Raw genomic sequence first — 19,654 nt, forward strand, 5'->3', positions numbered from 1 at the left:
CCGGAGTCCCTCGATCTAAGAAGCATCCTCAGATAATACAGTTTTCATTCATAGACATTTCAGTTTACAAGATATACAGCAATACTATGCTAAAAATATCTCAGTAAGATTCAAGTCAAATCACAATTTAAAGTCACAACACACTTTACAGAATGAAAGAAATGAAATAAATAATCATGAATAAATAAAAACAGTACATACGTTTATGAAAATGAATAAACGTTAAAGGCTTTGTATTTATGAAGTTTTTATTGGTGGGGAGTTATTACGGGTAATCAGGTACGGGATGTACCATCCTGAGCCTTGTCGTTCATGTCAATTTGGTTAGAGACTGTTTTGAGCTCTTGCTGTTCAGACTTCTATCTCTCTTCCTCCGTAAACATTTGAAGAGAGCAGTGCCAGGCACAGCTAGACTGGGTATCCCTGCCAGGATAAAGATTATCACATAGATCCAGGCTGGATAGGGCTTCTCCTCCAATGTAGGGAAGTTTTCCTGTAACGGAAGATGAATGGTATAAGGCTTTTAGTATGTCCGTGTTGTCACTGTAATGTACAGTACTGTACCATATGGAGATTATGTGACTAGTGGAGCTATACATGTAAATATAGGCATATGGAAAATCTTTGTTTGTGAGTAGTATGTTAAGAGGCCTGAAAACAAATGACAGCAACATTTATGTGTTGCAATTTGAATGTTTTGATTTCAACAGATTTATAGACTTGACAGAGCAAAAACCGTACCGATTCAGGATTCCAGGTTTTATATAGGAGCGTTCGGTGACTTTAGTGATAAGGTAGAACACAAAGATGACAAACATGATGGCGGGGCTGACAAATCTCCATGTGATCTGCCAGAAGAAGTTGGGCTTGGCCGATCATGAACTTTATATCATCGTTGAACCTGGCACAGAGAGAGACACACAAAACAATTGTCATTATACAGTACCAGTCAAAAGTCTGGACACACCTACTCATTCAAGGGTTTTTCTTTATTTTTACTACTTTCTACAATGTAGAATAATAGTGAAGACGTAAAAGCCATAAAATAACACATATGGAATCATGTAGTAACCAAAAACGTGTTAAAAATATATTTTATATTTTACATTCTTCAAAGTAGCCACCCTTGCCTTGATGACAGCTTTGCACACTCTTGGCATTCTCTCAACCAGCTTCATGAGGAATGTTTTTCCAACAGTCTTGAAGGAGTTCCCACATATGCTGAGCACTTGTTGGCTGCTTTTCCTTCACTCTGCGGTCCAACTCATCCCAAACCATCTCAATTGGGTTGAGGTCGGGTGATTGTGGAGGCCAGGTCATCTGATGCATACTACCTCAATTGGCCCAACCAAGCAGTGCCCCCGCACATTGGCTAACCGGGCTATCTGCATTGTGTTCCGCCACCCACCATCTGCCAAACCCTCTTTTTACGCTACTGCTACTCTCTGTTTATCATATATGCATAGTCACATTAACCATATCTACATGTACATAATACCTCAATCAGCCCGACTAACCGGTGCCTGTATATAGCCTCGCTACTGTTATAGCCTCACTACTGTATATAGCCTCACTGCTGTTATTTTTCACTGTCTTTTTACTATAGTTTTTATTTATTTCTTTACTTACTTACCTATTGTTCACCTAATACCTTTTCTTGCACTGTTGGTTAGAGCCTGTAAGTAAGCATTTCACTGTAAGGTCTACACCTGTTGTATTCAACGCACGTGACAAATAAACTTTGATTTGATTTGATGTAATGTTTCGAACTCAACCCCCCCATCTCACAGAATGAATGTATTACTCACCTATCAATACCATAGAGGTACACAACCCCGACCATCTCACAGAATGCAATGATCAGCAGAGGAATGGACCCAGCAAAGCTGTCAAAGAGGGACAGCCAGTAGTTCCCTGAGCCTTGGACAAATATCAGTCCAACAATGCAGCAGAGGACACATGTTATCCCTGTAACAGAATAAAGAACATGAGTTAAAGATATTTAACAAAGAGGCTTCAATCTCTCAACATTGGAAAAAATAGGTCTGGATTTCTCTTGTCCAGAAACAGACTGGCCATAGGGCAGTTCGGGCAAATGACAGATAGGCTGGTCCATCTTTAGACCAGCGGGGGGTTTTGGTCCGAAGTAAATTAATGGTGTGTTGCCTGAGCTGATGTCCAGTCCCAGTCTGTCCCAACTCTTGTCTCACCTGTGGTGGCCTCTTTCGGCCAACTTTTGGGGAAAACCCCCAGGTCCTGAAGTGGTACAAGAACTCCTTCGATGTTGCCAAACATGGAGGACAGGCCGAGACAGAAGAGCATGATGAAGAACAAGACTGACCAAACAGGAGATACAGGCATCTTAGTGATGGCCTCTGTGAACACGATAAAGGCCAGACCAGTTCCTTCAACCCCCTGTAGCAAGACACATAGAGAAGGAGAGGAATTAGAGCCTGTTTTAAATAACATTGTGTTACTACACTGTATAGGACTAGAATATTCAGTGTATAGTTCCCTTTGGGATTGCCATTGCCATATAGTCAAGCTAAAATAATATTCTTATATTGTCAGTATTTATACGATGAAATTAAAAGCATGTGGAGCATGTACGTAAGAGACCTTAGCTAGTTTTAAAACTCTGGTTTCCCATTTACAGATTAGGCCTACTGCTGGACTAAAAAGCACTTTCAATGGAGAATCTCATTGAGCATGCTTTTTAGTCCGGGACTATGGTTAATCTGTGTCTGGGAAACCAGCCCTAAAAATCATACCTCGCTGAGGAAAGTGTTCAAGTCACAGGTCTTCAAGTTGAGTCCCTGAATGACTTCTGGATGTGTTCCATTGAGACTCTGGAGAACCTGATCATAGTTGCTTTCAGTGACGTTTCCCTCGGGGAGATCAAATGTATTCACCAGTGCCAGGATATTTCTACAGAATCATTGTGGAAAATTAGTTGACGTCATGGTAACTTTCGTGGTAACATTACATCTAACTATGTCACATCGGCTATTATACTGTCATATCGGATGTAGGGGGCACTGTTAGGTACATTTAGGGTTGCAAAATTTCCGATTTTACAGAAATCGTGGTTGGAGGATTCCCAGATGTCCTGCTTATCCCATCCTGATTCCATGACTCTTCCAACTGGGATTTCTGAAAAACCTGGGAATTTTGGGAAAGGTGACGAATTTTGGCAACTGTACTCATATCATATCGGATGCAGTGAGTACTGTAGTAGGAACATGTCATCTACAGAGACGGGTAGATTCCTACCCGCCAAGACAGTTGTCAAATCTCTCTGTGGCTCTGAAACCAATGATGGTGTAGATGACTGTTGCAGCGTAGACGGAGGTGAAGCCATTGACGGCAGAGATGATCACTGCATCCTGTTCACAGTTGTTACTGGGGATCAAAAACAACAACGTCCTGCTCAAATCAAATCAAATCAAATGTTATTGGTCACATACACATGGTTAGCAGATGTTAATGCGAATGTAGCAAAATGCTTGTGCTTCTAGTTCTGACCATGCAGTAATATCTAACAAGTAATCTAACAATTTCACAACAACTACCTTATATACTGTACACAAGTGTAAAGGAATGAATAAGAATGTACTGTCATGACGTTGCCGTGTTGGTGAGGTTTATGACCCCCATAAATATCTTCCCCTTTCCTCTCTCTACTCTACAGATGTGACTGTTGGAAAGCCCTTTGTTAACATAGAGAGAGTCTGGTAACGTCAAAAGGGTGGGGAACAGAACCCTATTTCGGTAATCCAACCAGCTGAAAATATGCGTTGGTACTTAAAGAATATGATGTCAGATCACTTGTCGTCTGAGACATTGTTACTGATGATAGGATGACATAAAATGTATCTTGGAAAGTCTAGTCAGATTCACATGGAATTGTTGTGCAATTTAAATGTTTAAATATGAAACTATTTGTGAAAAGATGAAATGTAATTTTAGCTTGTAAATGAGAGAATGGTTTTCATAAAGTAAAACTCTGCTCACCAGTGCCCAAGTGAACAGACATTGGTTGTAAACTATGAAACACGCCCTTCTCTCCCACCACTACACAAGCCCCTTTACGAAAATGTAACTTTGTTGTTCCCGAGGACATGAGGACTGCTGTCCATACGTTAAAAGGGCTAATATCAACTACAGAACTAAGCCAACCTCAGCGTGAGCTCTGGTTGAGAATGTTTGAACGACAATAAACTAACGAAATTAGCATCGTGTTCCCGGTGACGTGAGGACTGCTGTCCATACCTTAAAAAGGGTGAATTTCAACGTGGAGGTGACGATCGACACGCCGGAAGGATGAATTTCGATTATACCAGCCAGAATATAGCATAAGTGTATAGTATGGCAACCTGGTATGAACTTTGAACTCTTATTCCCTAAAGAAGAGATACCTCCTAGCCGTTGAGTTAGCAGCTGCAGCTGTAAACGTGGGCTAGGAAAGGACGGACAAAGTATTTGATCTACCACACGACAACGGTACTACAACGTATCCACTTTACCACCAGACATTCTTCAGAGGACAAGAGATCCCTGCTGGGCAACCCAGCCTTCCATCTACGACCAATCTATCGAAGCGCAGCTCAGAGTAAATATTTCTTGCATTTTCCTTTTCCAAGTGGGCGGTTATTTAGAATGCATAAGATTACAATAGCATAGCTTCACGAGGTCTGATAGCGACCCAAACCTTTTGTTCCTCAGTCTTCCCGCGCTTTCATTCAAACCCAACCCCCTTTCTTTGTGTAACCGGCCGTCATATCGGTTCCGTCCACTAGGGACGTTTTCTTGTATGACATAATTAGTAATCAATGTATGATCCATCCTGTGTATATGTAATTCTGTGTGATTATTTAGAAAATAAATAATTAAACCAAATGTTGTATTGCTGATTCAACTTGTTAGCCAGGGTTTGTGAAGATAACCAAGAATTTACGACGTTCAGATGAGACTGAATACGGTGACAATTAATGATTGACTACTTTTGGGGTAAAAGATTACCAGGTCTTTAAGAGTTTATTCAGAAGATAACAGGTCTATTAACATTCTTTCTAGATAATTACATTTACATGATTAGTTTAATCAGGTAATATTAATTACAGAGATATTATTTTATAAAATAGCATGTCATATCACTTAATCTGGCATAGCAAAGACACAACAGTACATATAAATATATGGATGAGCGATGGCGTGCGGATAGGCAAGATGCAGTAGATGCTATAGAGTACAGTATATACATATGAGATGAGTAATGTATGGTATGTAAACATTATATAAAGTGACATTGTTTAAAGTGACTAGTGATACATTTATTACATATAATATTTTATTATTAAAGTGGCTAGAGATTTGAGTCAGTATGTTGGCACAACCACTCAATGTTAGTGATGGCTGTTTAACAGTCTGATGGCCTTGAGAAAGAAGCTGTTTTTCAGTCTCTCGGTCCCAGCTTTGATGCACCTGTACTGACCTCGCCTTCTGGATGATAGTGGGGTGAACAGGCAGTGGCTCGTGTGGTTGTTGTCCTTGATGATATTTTTGTCCTTCCTGTGACATCGGGTGGTGTAGGTGTCCTGGAGGGCAGGTAGTTTGCCCCCGATGATGTGTTGTGCAGACTTCACTACCCTCTGGAGAGCCTTACGGTTGTGGGCGGAGCAGTTGCCATACCAGGCGGTGATACAGTCTGACCCGATGCTCTTGATTGTGCATCTCTAAAAAGTTTGTGAGTGTTTTCGGAGACAAGCCAAATTTCTTCAGCCTCCTGAAGAAATGCTGTCTGTGTGGGTGGACCATTTCAGTTTGTTTGTGATGTGTACGCCGAGGAACTTAAAACTTTCCACCTCTCTCCATTACTGTCCCATCGATGTGGATAGGTGCTCCCTCTGCTGTTTCCTGAAGTCGACGATCATCTCCTTTGTTTTGTTGACTTTGAGTGTGAGGTTATTTTCCTGACACCACACTCCTAGGGCCCTCACCTCCTCCCTGTAGGCCGTCTTGTCGTTGTTGGTAATCAAGCCTACCACTGTAGTGTCATCTGCAAACTTGATGATTGAGTTGGAGGCGTGCATGCCCACGCAGTCATGGGTGAACAGGGAGTACAGGAGAGGGCTGAGAACGCACCCTTGTGGGGCCTTAGTGTTGAAGATCAGCGGGATGGAGATGTTGTTTCCTACCCTCACCACCTGGGGGCGTCCCATCAGAAAGTCCAGGACCCAGTTGCACAGGGCGGGATCGAGACCCAGGTGCTGAGACTGAGCCTGTCCTAATATGGACACCATAACGCTCTATTTTAGCACAGTTGTCGTGCTTTATAACGCAATTCAAAAGTGTCCCAATACAACATAGTAAACCACTTTTTTCTAAAATATATAACACATTGATTAAACAATAGTAGTTTAGATGGATGATTGTGACTTACTCCACAGAGTTGTAGCTGGAAAAAGAGATGAGTCCGCCAAATGCTATGGAGAAGGAATAGAACACCTGGGCACCTGCATCCAGCCAGGTAGTTGGGTTGGTCAGCTCTGTCAACTGGGACAACACAACGTTTTGTTACATGAATCACATTTACCTGATTTATATATGACCTATTTATCTGATATCATTTCAGGGATGGGTTTGTATTTCTTTTAGTGTGAGTTTTTTTTGTGAAGTGTAAGGTGTCCCAAATGGCATCCTATTCCCTATAGTGCACTACTTTTAACCAGGGCCCATATGGCTGTAGTCAAAAGTAGTACACTATATAGGGAATAGGTTGCCATTTGACCACAACACTTGACTTACGTCTGGGGTGAAGAGAAACACGACTCCACTCAAAGAGCCTTTCAAAGTCAGACCTCTGATCAGGAAAATGCTCAACACGACGTAGGGGTAGCGTTGAGGTGATATACACAGCCTATGATGAGAGGGGTAGACAGTGATTTCACTATATCTTTATTTGTATTCGCAATCACTGAGACATGATACATAAAACTTCCTTTATACTATTTTATTTGTCCATTTGTCCATTTTCATCCATTGTTATTGGTCATAATTGGATATAGATGTGAACGTTAACATGTAGTCCTGGTCTCAGATAGATTGAGCTGCTCTACCTTCCCAGTGGTCTCGATGCCTCGGATGATGCAGATATAGAGCACGGCCCAGGCACCGACCAGACACAGCACCATCCACCACTGTAGACCCCCGTTCTCACCGATGTCTGGGGTGGTGTTCAGGGTCTCTGTACCAGAAGTAATCCACCGGGGAGCTCTGCTCACACTCTGACACCAGGCCTGGGACATTTAGGTAAAGAATTTACAAATAATACATTATTATAATTAGACATACACGACTGGATGATTCATACATAGGTTGCATCCCAAATAGCACACTATTCCCTAGTGCAATACTTTCGACCCGGGCCAATAGAGCTCTGGTCAAGTATTACACTATAGGGAATAGGGTGGCATTTAGGATGCAGACAATGTTCAGCCATAGTACATGTAGAGTATCTTCAGATTCCATAATAAATGTACTTCTTCCTTGTAATGTAGCTGTCATCCTGAGTGTGAAGCATGTTTATCAGGGTTGAGGTCAATTCCATTTCAATTCAATTAATTAAATCAGAAAGTAAACTAACATTTTTCTCAGTTCTCCTCTATGAAATATCTGTTGGCTTTCTGAATTTGCTGAATTTTAAAATGGAATTGACCCCTGACCCCCATAATGTCTCAAATACTATACAGTACATCTGCTACTCTCGGTTGTCATCTATGCATAGTCACTTTAATAAGTCTACCTACATGTACATACTACCTCAACTAACCGGTGCCCCCACACATTGAGTCTGGAGTGGCACCCCCCTGTATATAGTCTTGCTATTGTTATTTTACTGCTGCTCTTTAATTACTTGTCACTTTTATCTCTTATTCTTATACGTATTTTTTTTTAACTGCATTGTTGGTTAGGGGCTTGTAAGTAAGCATTTCACTGTAAGGTCTACACCGGTTGTATTCGGCACATGTGTCTAATACAATTTGATTTGATTTGATTTCTCATTTTTACCAGTCTTGCATGGAGACTGTGTCTGTACTGAACTCTTACCTGTTAGATTGTAATTGAGGGGACACTGGCTCCAAGGCAGCGTCTCTTGGAAGGAGTTAAACAAGTACCACATCACCCAGGCCATGATGGTGTTGTAGTACAGGCTGATCATCAAAGAAACAAACATGGACGCTATGCCTGGCAAGAACACAGAGCAGTGAGTCCATGATGACTTAAGGTTTATTGAAGCATCACGTGTAGCTCTGGTCCCGGGGCGTTTCTCTGCGCTTACATGCAGCAAACTGCACGTTAGTATTTGCCCTGGACCAGAGATAGGGAAAGTGCTGCTTACCAACTCCAGCTAAGTAAGGATGAATTGTTGACCACACGCCTAAACTGCCTTTCCTTAGACGTTGACCAATAGCAAACTCCAGATGGAGCAGGGGAACACCTTCTAGAACCAGTAGGATCAGGAAAGGAATCATGAATGCACCTGAGAACAAAGGGGCCACAATCAAAGCTCTTAAATCATTGGTACATATCCATGACTCTTAGTGACATCTCATGACATACAGACACCTGCAGATGTAATGGAGTGTATATTACAAGTCTTCTGTATCATATATAGGGGTGGCAGGTAGCCAAGTGGTTCGAGCGTTGGGCCATTAACCGAAAGGTTGCTGGATCGAATCCCCGAGCTGATAAGGTAAGAATCTGTCGTTCTGCCCCTGAACAAGGCAGTTAACCCACTGTTCCCCGATAGGCTGTCATTCTAAATAATAATTTGTTCTTAACTGACTTGCTTAGTTAAATAAAGGTTCAAATTTAAATATGAAACACCTGTACTGGGGTATGGATAAAAAACAGGGCTCATAGATACACATACCTGCTCTATGTAAACATACTGCCAAAAAAAGGATAGAAACAGATGGAGAGAAACAATAAAACCACTTGGGAATCACATAACACTGATGTCCTTTTAAGGAGACAAGTCAATACACCTGTTGCAGGCAGGAATGGCTGAAGTAAAGGATTTACTGTGGCACGGGATAGTGATGGTGTTGGTGGTTCAATGTGCAAGTGATTCTCCCTCAGTTCATAACAAACACTTCTCAAGGCTTTCCGTCCATTATCAATCTTCAGTAGATAACAGTCTTTATCTGCCTTAACAGTCCTTATGTCATTCTGGCACTTGTAGTCAAACGGTTTCATAGAACGTGATGGGATGTAACCGTAAGTCCATTTAGGCACTCTCTGTATTTAGATAAGATAAGAGCAGAAGTGTTTCATTCTATTTATCACACTGGGTGGATTTTACTGGGCACAGCACCCTATCTACCCTGGGTCGGCACAAGAGAACACATGCTGTAGTTACAGCCCTCATTATCCCAGTGTATAACCATTAGAAATAGTCTTCTCAATGTTTGCCAACAATACAGTAGATGGCTATACAGTGTCTTCAGAAAGTATTCACACCCCTTGACTTTTTCCACATTTCGTTGTGTTACAGTCTGAATTTAAAATGGATTCAATTGAGACGTTGTGTCCGTGGCCTACACACAATACCTCATCATGTCAAAGTGGAATTATGTTTTGTGAAATTCTTACAAAATGAATAAAAAATGAAAAGCTGAAAATGTAAGTATTCAACCCCTTTGTTATGGCAAGCCTAAATAAGTTCAGGAGTAAAAATGTGCTTAACAAGTCACAATAAGTTGCATGGACTCTACAGTAAAGTGTTTTACATTATTTTTTAATGACTACCTCATCTCTGTACCCCACACATACCTTTATCTATAAGGTTCCTCAGTCAAGCAGTGAATTTCAAAAACAGATCCAACTACATAGACCAGCGACTTTTTCCAATATCTTGCAAAGAAGGGCAACTATTGGTAGAAGGATACAAAAAAAGCAGACATTGAATATTCCTTTGAGCATGGTGAAGTTATTAATTACACTTTGGATGGTGTATCAGTACACCCAGTCACTACAAATATGTAGGTGTCCTTCCTAAATCAGTTGCCGGAGAGGAAGGAAACCGCTCAGGGATTTTACCATGAGGCCAATGGACTTTAACCCCTGCTGGGTTCCGGTCGAATTTGACAGATTTACAAGGTTTCTCTCTGAAAATGTAGTTCATTTAATCTGATTGTCATAAGGTTCCATGACTTTGTCCACACAGGGCATCTGAACACACAAAATACATTTTGGGTGTTTTATTTAACTTTTGTACACTCTGTGGTGTTCCCGGTCAAAAATGACCGGTCATTAGAAATGAATGGGTGAGACTACAATTAGTGTATAAAATTGAGTTCAAGCACATGCCCATTCATCAGATGGACACACTTCCCTCCCAGACCCCCACATGCACGTGTGTTTGAACACACACACACACACACACACACACACACACACACACACACACACACACACACACACACACACACACACACACACACACACACACACACACACACCTCACCCCCTCTTGGCTTCCATGGCAACCCCCACAGGAACCTTTCCCCAATAGAATCTTTCCCCCACGGGAACCACACCTGTTGGTATTCTCACAAACAATCTCAACATTGTTTCAATAATATTTATAACTTTTCTCGCAGCCTGGTATATAAAGCTTTTTTGAGGCCTTGCTCACAATTCATTCTGTGGCAGCACAATGACCAAACAATATACGTATGTGAGGCTCTTGATCGTATCTTTGATCATGACACTGGTGAGGAGGAGAGAGTCCTTGTTAAACTTTGACACAAAGTAGTCTGTGATAAATAGCACAATATGTTTCATCTGAGTATTTGTTATAGTCAAAATAATCCATACATTATGCTTTTTTCTACTCAAAAACTAGTTGTATGAGCTCAGGTCAATGAGGCCAACAGGCCATAAATAGCAAATAGAAGTTCAAAACTTGTAATGTTCACAAGAACTTAAGTTGATAAAAAGATCTAACACAACATTAGGTGATAATGTATGTATTATTATGGATTTATAATCAGCTATAATGGGGCGGTCATTTTGGACCGGGAACACAGAATGAATTAACATGAAACGAACTCAACAGGAGGGTTATTAAAACAGTTACAGAGTTTAATGGCTGTGATATAAGAAAATTGAGGATGGATCAACAACATTGTAGTCATTCCACAATACTAAACTAATTTACAGAGTTAAAAGGAAGCCTGTATAGAACAAAAAATATTCCGAAACATGCATCCTTTATGAAATAAAGCACTAAAGTAATAATGCAAAAAATTTGAATGAACTTTATGTCCTGAATACATAGTGTTATGTTTGGGACAAATCCAACACAACACATCCCTGAATACCACTCTTCATATTTTCAAGCATGGTGGTGGCTGCATCATGGTATGGGTATGCTTGTCATCGACTGGGGAGATTTATAGGATAAAACGAAACCTAATAGAACTAAGCACAGGCCAAATCCTAGAGGAAAACTGGTTCAGTTTGCTTTCCAACAGACACTGGGAGACGTTCACCTTTCAGCAGGCCAATAACCTTAAACACAAGGCCAAATATACACTGGAGTTGTTTACCAAGACGACGTTCAATGTTCCTGAGTGGGCTAGTTACAGATTTTACTTAAATCAGCTTGAAGATCTATGGCAAGACTCTGAAAATGGCTGTCTAGCAATGATCAACAACCAACTTGAGTTAGAAGAATGTTAAAAATAATAATGTGCAAATATTGTACAATCCAGGTGTGCAAAGCTTTAAAAGACTTACCCAGAAAGACTCACAGCTGTAATTGCTGCCAAAGGTGATTCTAACATGTATTGACTCAGGGGTGTGAATACTTTTCTAAAATGTATATTTCAACACATTTGCAAACATTTCTAAAAACATGTTTTCACTTTGTCATTATGGGGTATTGTGTGTAGATTAAGAATAGTGAATTCAAATAAATATAATTGAATTCAGGCTGTAACACAACAAAATGTGGAATAAATCAAGGGGTATGAATATTTTCTGAAGGCACTGTAGCATCATGTGTTTGGCGACAGGGCAAAGTGCAAATTAATAACTAAATTAATACTAACTGACAATCAGTTAGGTATTTTTCCTGGGATCTATCTATAGACTCCAGGCATGTCCTCTCCATCAGTCATTGACAAGTCAATATGACTGGAGGTGTGATGTAAATCAAGCTTTAACACCTATACAAGGCCTGTCAGCATAAGTAGTAGTAATAAGTTACTACATTAGCTAATGAAATGCAGTGTTTGTGGTGCTGGAGCCACATAGACACAGCTCACCATGGAGCCTCCATAGAGACAGATCACCATGGAGCCTCCATAGAGACAGATCACCATGGAGCCTCCATAGAGACAGCTCACCATGGAGCCTACATAGACACAGATCACCATGGAGCCTCCATAGAGAAGATCACCATGGAGCCTCCGTAGAGACAGATCACCACGAGCCTCCACAGAGACAGATCACCATGGAGCCTCCACAGAGACAGATCACCATGGAGCCTCCACAGAGACAGATCACCATGGAGCCTCCGTAGAGACAGATCACCAGGAGCCTCCGGAGACAGATCACCATGGAGCCTCCGTAGAGACAGATCACCACGGAGCCCATAGAGACAGATCACCACGGAGCCTCCATAGAGACAGATCACCATGGAGCCTCCATAGAGACAGATCACCATGGAGCTCCATAGAGACAGATCACTCATGGAGCCTCCCATAGAGACAGATCACCATGGAGCCTACATAGAGACAGATCACCATGGGAGCCTACATAGAGACAGATCACCATGGAGCCTCCATAGAGACAGATCACCATGGAGCCTCCACAGAGACAGATCACCACGGAGCCTCCATAGAGACAGATCACCACGAGCCTCCATAGAGACAGATCACCACGGAGCCTCCAGAGAGACAGATCACATGGAGCCTCCATAGAGACAGATCACCGTGGAGCCTCCATAGAGACAGATCACCATGGAGCCATAGAGACAGATCACCACGGAGCCTCCACAGAGACAGATCACCATGGAGCCTCCACAGAGACAGATCACCATGGAGCCTCCACAGAGACAGATCACCATGGAGCCTCCATAGAGACAGATCACCATGGTTAGACTACCGTAAATTCCGGACAATAAGTCGCAACTTTTTCCCAGCTTTGAACATCGCGGCTTAAACAATGACGCAATATATGGATTTTTCGCTTTCAATTTTTTATTTTTTTAAAACACATTTTGTGACGTGCTCAGTTTTTTGGCGGCATGAAGCATTAGACCAATGAAATAGCCGAACGGGTTAAGGTCAAAACAACTTTTTGTTTATGTTTAGATTAAATCGAGCACTCTCGAACTTCCCATCGTTCTGATTACGGTAGTCATTTTGTCAACCTCATCATGGCAAAGACACGGAGAAATGTATATGATGCAGCTTTCAGTTGAAGGCGATTTATCTGGCTGTTGGAAAAGGAAATAGAGCTGCTGCACGGGAGCTTGGTCTTAATGAGTCGATGATAAGACGTTGGAAACAGCAGCGTGAGGAATTGACTCAGTGCAAAAAGACAACAAAGCTTACTGCTAATTTTGTATTTTTTTGTTACAAGCCATGTTTCTAAAGCTATTTATTTTTGTTATGTTCGTGTTTCGTTAAAGCCTATTTATTTTTGTTACAAGGTGTTCGTTAAAGCCTGTGTAAAGTTTATTTGTTTCAATGTACCGGTAGGCACTGCGACTTATAGACATGTGCGGCTTATTTATGTTCAAAATAATATTTTTTTTTAATTCAGTGGGTGCGGCTTATATTCAGGTGCACTAATAGTCCGGAGATTACGGTACACATAAACTAGTGACATAAACAGCAGACATGTTTTTCACTGTTCTCATTAGTTCTGTGTTTTTATTGTATTGTAAGTACACTTAATGTACCCTGAGAACAGTGGAACAATGTGTGAAATGTGTAATTAGAATATGGGTTAAACTGCACCTACAATAATAAGAACACTGTAAAGTAAAGCAAAATCAGTATTTTCCCACGGTCACCAAATACAGATTGTTCATCACGTCAAATCAGATAAGTACATGAGCTTTCCCTGTACAAGTGATCCCATCCAACCCCATCCAACCACACCACAACACAACCCATTCAACCCATCCAACCACACCACAGCCCATCCAACCCCATCCAACCACACCACACCACAGCACAACCCATTCAACCCATCCAACCACACCACAGCCCATCCAACCCCATCCAACCACATCACACTACAGCAAACCCATTCAACCCATCCAACCACACCACAGCCATCAACCACACCACACACAGCACATCCCATTCAACCCATCCAACCACACCACAGCCCATCCAACCACACCACACCACAGCACAACCCATTCAACCCATCCAACCACACCACAGCCCATCCAACCACACCACACCACAGCACAGCCCATTCAACCCATCCAACCACACCACAGCCCATTCAACCACACCACACCACAGCACAACCCATTCAACCCATCCAACCACACCACAGCCCATCCAACCACACCACACCACAGCACATCCCATTCAACCCATCCAACCACACCACACCACAGCACAACCCATTCAACCCATCCAACCACACCACAGCCCATCCAACCACACCACACCACAGAACATCCCATTCAACCCATCCAACCACACCACACCACAGCACAACCCATTCAACCCATCCAACCACACCACAGCCCATCCAACCACACCACACCACAGCACATCCCATTCAACCCATCCAACCACACCACACCACAGCACAACCCATTCAATCCATCCAACCACCACAGCCCATTCAACCACACCACACCACACCACAGCACATCCCATTCAACCCATCCAACCATACCACTGCCCATCCAACCTATCCAACCACACACCACACCACAGCACAACCCATCCAACCCTTCCAACCCCATCCAATCCCATCCAACCACACCACACCATAGCCCATCTAACCCCATCCAACCACACCACAAACCATCCAACCCCATCCAATTCCATCCAACCACACCACAGCCCATCCAACCACACCATACCCCATCCAACCACACCACACCACAGCCAACCCCATTCAACCACACCCCATCCAACCCCACCACAGCACTACAACACCTACCTCCCCATGACTCTGGCAAAGGTAAGGGAATCTCCATACGTTCCCCAGCCCCACACAGAACCCCACGCAGGTGAGCATGTATTGGGTCTTGTTGTCCCATTTGGGCCTGTCTCACTCCCAGCCTCTTCCGTCTCCAGCTTGTCCAGCTCCTCATGGGACAGGATCCTGTCTTCCAGGCCTGGGTTAGGGCAGCTGTAGTCTCATGGTTCCTCCAGTGTAGATGGAGGTTCAGCAGTGTGACAGGGGAGAGCTGATTTATAGGTTACTGGTAGATGGTACACTAGCTGAGGTGTGGAAAAACTGGTTGCCAACTTTGCAAAACAGCTCAACCGAACTTGTTTTAGTAGATGATTGCTTTACCAAGCTGAAGAGTGACACGTGAAGTTATCTTGTCAAGTGTGACTCAACCAAAACAACACGCTCAACAAAATTGATATATATCTGAGAGGGAGGGCAGGGATGCACAGAGCCATCCGTATTGGAAACGACTTCTGATAATGATGTTTATAACACCCGAGGTTAGATACGATGTTTAACCCTAGGCTATAGGGTTAACATTCAATGTCAGAGGTGATAACTTAGGTGTAAAAAATAAGTAGCAAAATGTATGGCCAGGTAGATGGTTTATGATTATAGATCAGTAATCATGTTTAGGCCCAGAGTGTTTCTTTGATCATGTCTGATGGTCAGGTAAAAACCCTGGCCTAATATGTTCCTTGCATCTCTCATCTACAGAAAATCAGTGTTTTGATTGCTCAGCAGAATGGGAAAGGGGGAGACCTAGTAGTTGTAGAACTGAATGCATTCAACTGAAATGTGTTTCCACATTTAACAACCCCCCGAATCAGAGAGGGGGTGGTGGCTTAATCGACATCCACGCCATCGATGCCCAGGGAACAGTGGGTTAATGACCGACATCCGGCATCGATGCCCAGGGAACAGTGGGTTAACTGACTTGACATCACGCCATCGATGCCCAGGGAACAGTGGGTTAACCGACTGAATTCACTGATGCCCAGGGAAAGGGGTTAACTGACTGACATCCACGCCATCAATGCCCAGGGAACAGTGGGTTAACTGACTTGTCAGGGGCAGATCAACATATTTTTTTATTGTCAGCTCGGGGATTCGATCCAGCGATCTTTCAGTTACTGGCCAATGCTCCTACTGTTCATCACCTGAATACTTACCAAAGTTATCACCACTGAGTGGAATTATTTGTAATTAATAAACAAACTGTTGTAAATAGAATAAAACAGAATACAAACTGTTGTATTCGGGCATGTGACAAATACAATTTGATTTGATTTGATTTGAAACATGGCAACACAAAACCAGAACAAATATATCGTTATTAATATAATTATAGCTATAGGTAACATATCATTTTCCTATCAATCAATTCATACAACAACAATCTTCCAAAGTTTCATATCTGTCAGTAAGCTACCGTACTGTCCCCACAGGCTACAGGCAACAATGCATTGTATTTCAAGCCTCTCTTCACACGGCCACAGGAGGTACCAACACGCATATAATGTGAAGGTCCCGTCCTGCATCGCCCTGACAGCGCCGTCCGCCGCTACTGGCCGAGTTTGCGCTAGAGGAGGGAGTCCCTATCCCACTAACGTTACCGTCAGACGCCACAAGTCTAGCAGTACCGTCCTCAGCGCAGTCCGCTTCAGCACCTTGCCAGCCTGGCTGCCCGCAATGCCCGTGGATACGCCGTCCCTCATCGCTACACAATTTACATTATGAGAGAGAATAATAGGGAAAATATTCAGACAGGAGAGGGATATGATTTATATTACCGTGTGACGGCGTTCAGTGTTTTATTTTGTGAGCCTGTATGGGGCGAATGGAGAGGAGGGTGCATGATAATTGAGGGAGCAGAGCAGGATTTGCTGCCCGCCGCAGAAAACCGACAGCTCGGTGGATTTGGATTTGCTGCTGGGACCAGCAGTCGGGCGCGGGGGTTGCGCGTCATATCAAAGGATTTCTCCAGACGGAGCGTTCTACTTTTTGAAACCTGAGTTTAAAAAATTGCATGGATAAAATATGGAGTATGAGGGTACAGTTTTAGATGATACTGATCCATTCAACAGCACCAATTTTCCTGAGCCGACCAGACCGCTCAGTACACTTTCAGGGAAGATATCCCCCTAAAAGATTGCTGGAGTCACAGTTCTCAAAGCCCCACACAAGGTATGTTAAGTGTTGTATGTCTTTATTAGTTCTGGCAACTGGATTTTTTTTGAATGCTTTGCAATTTTTCTATCCATAGAAATTGGAGAATGTAGCCAATTTTGGGTTGTTTTGTCACATCAATATTGACGTCTAGAACAGGATGTAATGGTAATGACATAATAATGAATTGTAACGTTGCAAACTCATATCCCTGACTCAAAATTGTTAGTCAACATAGTTATTTTATGTGTTCACTTTCACATGTGAATTAGTTTTAGGTTTGGCACCACTGAGTCACCAGTATGACAAAAGTTAATGATTAGATATTTTTGAAATGGAGGACATATCGATATTTCAGGACCAAATGTAACCAATCATAACAAGCGCCAGTCAAGTGTTAACAGGTTTCAGGATGGGTACTGTACTGTACATCAGTGATTTGGGTCAGCCTACACAGGATATCCATGGCTATGACTCCCACAATAGCAATGACTGCATGAATCCAAGCTCAGTGGCATTAATATTTCCTCTAATCAGGATGGAGAAACCATTAATGGGTGTAAAGTAAACATCCTCTTGATTGATGCTACTGGCCTGGGAGAATGAGACATATTGGTTTGACAGTAATTCAGACCATTTCCAAAATGTAAAACAACCTATGAATAAAGTGCCAGAGGCTAGTTTTAGGAGCAGTGTTGTGTGGTATTCACTGGAGTCTAGTGGAGGCTGCATGCATGGACAGCGATGAGGACATGCTGGAATGGATGGACAGACCTAGGCTGTGTCCCAAAGAGCAACCTATTCCCTATATAGAGCACTGCTTTTGACAAAAGCATTCCATAGGGTATTCAGCATTCCATAACTCAGAGGAACTAGGTCAAAAGAAGTGTACTACATACCTAGGGGATTGGCTTCCATTTGGGACACAGACTATAGATTGGACGGGTGTGAACTCGACTGCCATGCCATGAGCCTTGGTCAGGGGGACAAGCAGCTGTGACCGCTACATGGTATTCTCCCTAGGCAGATGGGTTGCCTTGCCCAGCCCACATTAACCATGTTCCTGCTGCCCTAGGTCTGGAATTTCTGAGACTAGTTCAATGGTGACCACAACAGTAAAGCTCTGTTTAGTTGACCGATCTCTTCACCACAACTAGGGTTGCAAAGCTACCAGTAAATGTGGTAATTAACAGAAAATCTATGGCAATCTAATGTAACCTTTGTAATTTATACTTGAATAACTTAAAAAATATATATGAATATATATAGTATTATTTGTTATATTGTGTCATATTGTATGAGTTTTAGTAAATAGACCATATGGTTGAAATATAAATGGTTAATTAATAAAAAAAGCATCTAATCAACAATGGCATTATTTTCAATTAACTCTGCAACTCTTCCAACTATTGACTTTTTTACACCCGCCACCAGTTTGACGACAAAACATTACAACAAATAATGTTGAGAATAGTAAAATAATACAAGTGTGTAAAAAAGAGGATATTTCATGCTGAAACCCTCATATTAAACAAATGATATTTATAAGTTGATGGTTTATTTTTAAGAGAATGTTTTACAGCTTTGTCATTCTATTTTCTGTTTTAAAATTCATCTTATTCAATGATTTCCTATATTTTATTGTGATAAGGCCGGAGAGAGGACCAGAGATAATTAGACACCGAGATAACTGAAGTACCCAAAAGGGCACTAGATGTCTTGTGACAGATTACATCAAATCTTTGAAAGATAGCAACATTCTTGTAGTTTACTGGTAAACCCAGAACATTTACAGTAATATACACTCTCTTTGCAACCTAACAATGACATATTACGTAGAACAGTGATTAACCAGTGTAACCGATGTGAAATTGCTAGTTAGTTAGCGGTGGTGAGCGCTAATGGCGTTCCATCGGGTGACGTCACCGCTTCTGAGACCTGAAGATAGTTGTTCCCCTGCTCTGCAAGGGCTGTGGTTTTGTGGCGCGATGGGTAACGATGCTTGCGGGTGTCAGTTGTTGATGTGTGCAGAGGGTCCCGGGTTAAGCCCAGGTTGGGGCGAGGAGGGATGGAAGTTAAATGTTACATTGGTGCCGGGCCACCCGGATCACTGGTTGCTGCGGAAAAGGGGGGTGAGTGTAACCGATGTGAAATGGCTAGCTAGTTAGCGTGGTGTGCGCTAATAGCGTTCAATCAGTGACGTCACCGCTCTGAGACCCGAAGTAGGGTTTCAGTTGTTGATGTGTGTAGATGG

At 42.3% G+C, this 19,654-nt stretch overlaps 1 pseudogene; it reads right to left on the bottom strand.

The window, feature by feature from the left end:
- Positions 1 to 230: 230 nt before the first annotated feature.
- LOC123733393 (sodium-dependent neutral amino acid transporter B(0)AT1-like) lies at positions 231 to 16,949 on the bottom strand (annotated as a pseudogene).
- Between the last annotated feature and the right edge of the window lie 2,705 nt (positions 16,950 to 19,654).

Source organism: Salmo salar, chromosome ssa02 (assembly GCF_905237065.1).
Source record: "Salmo salar chromosome ssa02, Ssal_v3.1, whole genome shotgun sequence".
Lineage (NCBI taxonomy): Eukaryota > Metazoa > Chordata > Actinopteri > Salmoniformes > Salmonidae > Salmo > Salmo salar.